Consider the following 6,610-nt stretch of genomic DNA (forward strand, 5'->3'; position numbering starts at 1 on the left):
CCCTGCCCGGGCCCGGAGTGCGGGCCGGAGGCTCCGCGCCCCCGCCGCGGGCTTGGACTCGGGTCTGTGCGGCAGGGAGCGGTTTTTAGGGTGCGGGGATTTAGGGTGCGGAACTCTGCTCTGGGGCGGACGCGGGCCGCGGCTTGGGCGGCCTTGGGTCACCTCGGCGCGGGGCGCGGCTGCCGGCGGGAATTGCTGAGAACAAGGACAGCGGAAAGCAGCGGGGTGCGGTACCGGACCCCGGTTCCCCTCGTAGAGCACGGACGGCGGGCGATCCGCGGGGGCCTCTGGCACTCACGTAACAACAGTACCGGGCAAGGGGAGAGGGTGCATTTTGTGGACTATAGAAAATTGGAAATAATTTGGCATTGAAACTTAAGGCCTGTCTAGAGGTGTTTTCTCATCCTTGTCATAAAAGTTAATAAGAATTAATTTATTTTTTTTTTTGAGGACGGTGATGCCTTTGATCCATGAAAGATGCACCCTAAAGTTTTTGGTTCATTAGAAATTAAGTGGGTAACCTCATGGATGTGAAGAGGTACCTTCAAATCAGTTGCATAATTGTGGGGCCCGGCCTCGAGGAGGTTTCCTCAAGAGGCGTTTTTAACGTTTAAGGAAACTGGAAGGAAATCGGCTGTTGCACTTATCAAATGATGCAAATGTGACTTATCTGGCTGAGAACGGTAAATGTGTAGCATTTATTTTGCCAATTAGTCTCTGGTTCAGCTTCGACTCCACTTCAATTTTGTGCACTAGTCTTTGTCCTTTCTGTCTTAACACAAAGGCATGAAAGTAAGTAGGGTGATGCTTGGAGTTTATTTCAGTACAGTGTTTGATAAACACTCACCCTGCAAACGTTAACAGGGTGTAGTGGGTTGACCCTGGTGCCAGGCACCCACGGAAGCTGATCTGTCATTTGCCTTCTCAGCTGGACAGGGAAGAGAAAAGACAGAGGTTCATGAGTTTAGATAAGGACCAAGGGAGATCACTCAACAAATACCTAAGGGCAAACATTGACTCGCATTGGGGATATGAATTTATTACCAACAAAATCAGAGCAGGATAATGAGAAGTAAAATAAATCTTAAAAAACACATTCCCCCACCTCTTTCTTCTTCGGAAACCCTACCTCCTTTCCCCCAGCAGTGCAGGGAGATGGGAATGGGGGTTATGATCAGTTCATCACAGGTTTTTCCTGCTGCTGCTCAGGGAGAGGAATTCATCCCACTGACAACAGTTTTCCACAAACTGCTGGAAGGTGGGTCACACTGCACATGGGGTGTAGTCCTTCAGGCACAACGTGCTCCAGTGTGGGTCCCCCAGAGGGTCACAAGTGCTACCAAGAAACCTGCTCCAGCATGGGCTCCTCTTGCCATGGGTGTGCAGGTCCCTTCCAGGAGCCTGGTCCAGCATGGGCCTCCCATGGACTCACAGCCTCCTCTCGGGCATCCACCAGCTCCACCGTGGGTCTCCTCCATGGCCTGCAGGGGAATCTTGGCTTTGGTGCTTGGAGCACCTCTTTGCCCCTCCTTCTCCTCTGACCTTGGTGTCAGAATTGTTCCTCTCACATGTCCTCACCCTGCTTTTCTCTGCCTGCAATTACACCTGCACAAAAAACTTTTTTTCTTTCCTTCTCAAATATGTTATCACTGAGGTGTTCCCACCATTCCTGATGGGTCCAACCTTGGCCAGCAGTGGGTATGTCCTGGAGCTGGCTGGCATTGGCTCTTTTGGACGTGGAGGAAGCTTCCAGCAGCTTCTCACAAAAGCCACTCCTGTAGCACCCCTGCTGCCAAGACCTTCCTGCATAAACGCAACACACCATGATACTGAGAACAGAATAGGAACAATAATACTGCAAAAATTTATTTATTTTAATTAATTCCATGAAGGTTATAGTAAAGCTTTTGTAAATTCAGCCTAGACCTGGGTTTCAGGAAGGGGTCCTAAAATACTAACCTTCACAAGGTTTTCTGAGCTTTACCATACATGTGATATTAATGTAGTCTTAAGTAGATATTTTTGCCAGGATGGAAGAGGCTTAGTGAAAGAACAGAGAAATATGATGGTTAGTTCATAATTAACAGCAAGGTAACTCTTAAAAAATTAGAATTTATTTCTTTGTCATTATGTTTGAGTTTAAGACTGAATTTCTTTGAAACAGTGAAACGTTTCCCATAGAGATTGTGAAGCCTCTGGATTTGGCGATACTCAAAACCCAAAGGGGCACAGCCTTAAGCAGTCTGCTGTAGGTGACCCTCCTCTGAGCAGGAGGGTTGGGGAACACAATCTGTAGAAGTACCTTCCAGCTTGAACAATTCTAAAACTTCTAAGCCAGTTTTCCAACAAATGTAAAGTACATAGAAAATTCCAGTGAACAGTACGATATCCTGTAAGGTCTTTGGTTTCAAGGACTTTTTATTCAATTTTTTGTTCACATAGGCAATGGAAATCCAGAATTCAGGGCACGTTGCCTTCAAAGAGTCAGCATAGCCAGTTGCCATGTTATTACAAGGGAAGAGAAAACTATAATGCCATTAAAAGGCAAATGGCTGGATGTTTTGCAAGACCTGAATCCTAACTTCTTGCCTGGCTGGCCATTCATCCTGTCTGTATATAACTGTTTCACATTTACCCCGTGTTCTTCACCACTTGGTAGCAAGATACCAGGATATTTTGAATCTTTTGTGTAATTTTTTTTCTTGATGGAGTTGTTTACCTCAATGTTTTCCCCAGCCACTCTGGTTTCCAACAGGCCACAGACACCCTGGTGTGATCAGAAACAGGGTAACTCCCATGGGTGCAGCTGTCAGGAAGGAAGCAGTGTTTGCAGCTGATACAGCCCTTTCTGCTCCCACAGCCAACAGAGGTATCCAAGGGCAGAACACACTTGGAAACAGCAGGTACCTTAGGTGTGCTGGCACCACTTTCAGTCCAACTCTAATTTTACCTGTGATATGCTGTTCCTTTGTATTTTTGCCTAGAGTTTGTTTTGGTGTCACTTGGGAGTAGGTATTGTGCTATATCTTTTTCCTCACAAAAGCAAAAGAAGTCGGTGACTTTTGCTGAGTGTCCTCTTAAAGTCATACTTGAGCTTAGCAGTCTTGAGTAAGTTCTGGAGATACCTACTGCTAATTTCATACTTGGACATTTATTTAGCACAATGGCTATTACAATTTTGTGATCAGGTTCCATATTGGTAATCTTAAAAGGAAAAATGGGTTACAGATCCAGGTCAGTATGGGTGATGTTTTCAGTGATCTTACTTATAATTTACTTCTCAATAAATTACAAAAATTTGTAATGAGCCATTTTCAGTCACAGTTCCTTCCTTTTTATCTTGTGTGTTAATTAGATTTTTTTTCCAGGTACTGGCAACATGCGTAGCAAACACCATTGTGCCGAGTAACATTCCCAGATTTCTGTAGATGTAGCTCCTCTATTGCCAAGCCCCAGGTTGTAAGGGAGTAACTTGAGTTTTGTCAGCTTTCTGGTGACTTGTTTGAAAGTCTTTAAGTAGACATGTGTTTGTTTCTTCATCTGTGAAACAGATGAAATAGAGCTATTTTACCATCCAGTTACCTGATCATGTTTCAGTAACCATTTTTTGACCTTGACAAATCCCTCAGCTGTCGATGAGGGTTCATTGTGAGTTGGCTATGTCACTGTACAGTAAACATCAGCCTGCTGAAGTCATCTTTTCATGTTTTTCCTATGCAACCACAGTGATGGAGGTTGGGTAGGAAAGAAAGTGAAAGGCGATTTTTCTAATTTCTCCCAGAATAGTCCTCTGTTAATATATTCTCATGGAAATTCTGGAGTAATTTTTCTGTCTTCTATCTTTTATTTGAAACTTGTCTATAAAAAGGAAATACTGCCATTTTACCCAAGGATCTAATGTTCCATAATGTTCTCTTTTGATTGTTAATAATATTGCAAGTGAACCAGTATTTACCTGCAGTGATTGGACTAAAAAGGAAGGAGTAAGGAGGATAAACAAGATTCTTCTTAGCGGTTGTATAAAGGTCTACTTCATGACTGTAGTAGCTGCTGACTTTCATGCACTGTGTATTCAGGGTAGTTACACTCAAAAGGAATCCTTGTAAAAATATGTTTCAAAATGAAGTATGAGGGATAAGCAGTCTTTCTACTGATAGTTTAATCTGCAGGTCCAGATAACCCCAGAGTCTTAAAATTGAGTGCAACAAAGGAGCAGCTATCAGACCAAAAGTCTGTGGGACCACATAAAGTGTTTCTAGGAGAACATAAGGTGATCATAAGGTCACTAGTCAGTAGGAAATGCCTAGGGAAGTGTAGTTACATGCTTTGAAATGCACTCCTGCCTGCCTTTGTCAGCAGAGGAGGTAGCTGGTTCATTTATAACAATAAATCTCAAAAGGCTTGGGCCACTTCAGAAAGGGTGATATCAGACAGTGCCCATTTGTCTGAGTTGGTTTATGAGCTAGCAGTCATGTCAAAGTCAGTTCTTTCAAAATAATGGAAAAGAAAACATGTGGTTTCTTTCATAAAAAATAAAAGGGTAGAAATGCAACTAGTACCACTAAGTGTGGCTTACAGAAAAATGATCTCGGCAGACACATGAAACTTCATTACTTGAGTAGGTGAGAAGCTTCAGCACAACATTAATTGTGTAGATGCAGCAGACTTGGGCAAGGTACTTCATACTACACACACCAAGTCTCCCTTACTTTCAGTATCATGCATTAAATAGCTTAAAAGCTGATGGACTGACAGTTGTGAAGAAATACATAACATTGCAGAAATAACCAAACAATTGGATTCTTCAAAGAGGTGGAATCTTAGTTATGGCCCAACACTTCCATTGTGGTCTAGAAGTCATCTTAGAGTCATTCTGTTCTTATTTGTGGCTGTGACAAAGTTGCTGGAATAAGTACATGCAGATGATGAGGAAAAGATGATAATGCAGAAACATCAGACAGACTGGATTACTTTGTAAATTGAACCACTTAAATAAATTATGTCTTAATCTGTCCAAGTGAAAAATTAAGTATTTAGGATTAATGAATTCAAGTTACATACCCAGAGAGTATTTCTGAATCCTGGAAAGCAGAAAAGATTCAAGGAATGCAGTCACAAGACACCTCAATAAGAGCCTCATATTCATGTGCGACAAAAAGGGGCTGGTGCTGCTTGGGGATGTTCACAGTGGAGTAGGTAATAGAAATAAGATGAGTTTGTATCTGCTGGGTTGTGTTTTTTAAATAGACCAAAATCTGGAGAGGCCACAAAGAATTATTAAAAGAATTTGGATGCTTAAAAAGTCTTTAGCTGTTTAATACCAACAGGAACAAAAAAAGTAGACATAAATTATATAGTGCTTTCCTGGTAATGGGAATTCACTTCACTCTAAAGAGAGACATGGATAGCTGGAGTTTAAACAAGATAGATTTGAACAAAAAAAAAAGTCTTGGCTTCCTAAATGGTAAATGGTGATCAACCACAAGCAAAACATAATGGATGAAATAGGTCTTCCTCTCTTCAATGCCTTCACCTCCAGATTGCATGGCACTTCCTGGCATTTCTGCCCAAGTCCTTTGGTTCACAAAGGAGTGAATTAATGGCTTATGCCATAGAGAAATTGATATTAGGCCATCTTTTACAGTCATTCCCTGCCCTATCACAAGTGGAAGCAGGTAGAGGTATCTAGGAGAATATTTCTTGGAGTCCTGTTTTTTAGTAGACTGATGTTTTCTGTCTAAAAATAGTTTTAAATATTTTTTTTTCTGTCAGGACATGCCCAGGCCTAGTTACTCTTAATAGACAATAGATTTACTTGTCCATTTTGTAGTCTTTGTAGCGCTGTTTAGAATTTCTGAAGAATTGTCCAGACATTAATTTGTGTTTGTAACTTAAATTACAAAGTAATTGTCCAATAGAAACCTGTGGAGACAGTGAATTCTGTAGAGTCCTCTAGTGCCCATGCTGAGGTGTGTGCTCTCAGACAGCAATGCCTGTTTCTCCCCTCTCTTTTCATTCTCAGATATTACAGAATTGATATTTTCAGATATTGCCAAGCCTTTAATGGCAACCTATTCCTGGTTGTTTTTGCTGCAGTTTAGGAAGGGGTCTTTCTATGGCTACCACAAGCACATATTGCCATCACTAGTCCTTCATTTTCTCTTAGCAACCATTTGGTCCTTCACAAAAAGATGTCCCAGGCTAGATGAAATGGTTTCAAGAGTTGCCATGCAAGACCAATGAAGAATGGGCTGTGACCCACAGAATGAAATGTAGCAGGAATTACTGAATCACAACCTCTGTGCCTAAAATGGCTTTGAAAATAAGGTTCCTAAACTCCCCTCACCCGGGGCAAAAATCATGGAGGGAAGAGAGTTGCTGGAACCTCCCAAAGTAGCACTGATTATTGCTGTCTGCTGTGACAGAGCCATGTGGCCATGCACAAAATCTCAGTGGATGAAGCAGAACTCCTTGAAATTCCCTACTGAAAACTGAAGACAGGCCAAGTTATCTGGAATTCACAGGGTGTTTATCTGGAATAAATGTTGCACCATGTTATGGCCAAGGAACCAACATCATGTAATTAAGCAAAATCACAACGAAGAAGAGG

The sequence above is a fragment of the Parus major genome, chromosome 1 (genome assembly GCF_001522545.3).
Source record: "Parus major isolate Abel chromosome 1, Parus_major1.1, whole genome shotgun sequence".
Lineage (NCBI taxonomy): Eukaryota > Metazoa > Chordata > Aves > Passeriformes > Paridae > Parus > Parus major.